Consider the following 242-nt stretch of genomic DNA (forward strand, 5'->3'; position numbering starts at 1 on the left):
ATTGAATTCATCATAATAACTCAATATTCAACCATGAAAATCAAGAACAAAAGCATGGGTAAGCTAGGTATCAAGGAGAACTAAAGAAATTCTAACTTACCTAGCTTGTTTCCTTCATTTCTTCACTTTTTCTTTGAATTTTCCACCTAAGTTTTCTTGTTTTTCCCTTTGTTCTTCCTCTCTTTCTCTCTTTTCCTTGCTTGGCCGGCCATGTGAAGAAAATGGGCTGATTTTATGCTTTT

The sequence above is a fragment of the Theobroma cacao genome, chromosome 6, assembly GCF_000208745.1.
Source record: "Theobroma cacao cultivar B97-61/B2 chromosome 6, Criollo_cocoa_genome_V2, whole genome shotgun sequence".
NCBI lineage: Eukaryota > Viridiplantae > Streptophyta > Magnoliopsida > Malvales > Malvaceae > Theobroma > Theobroma cacao.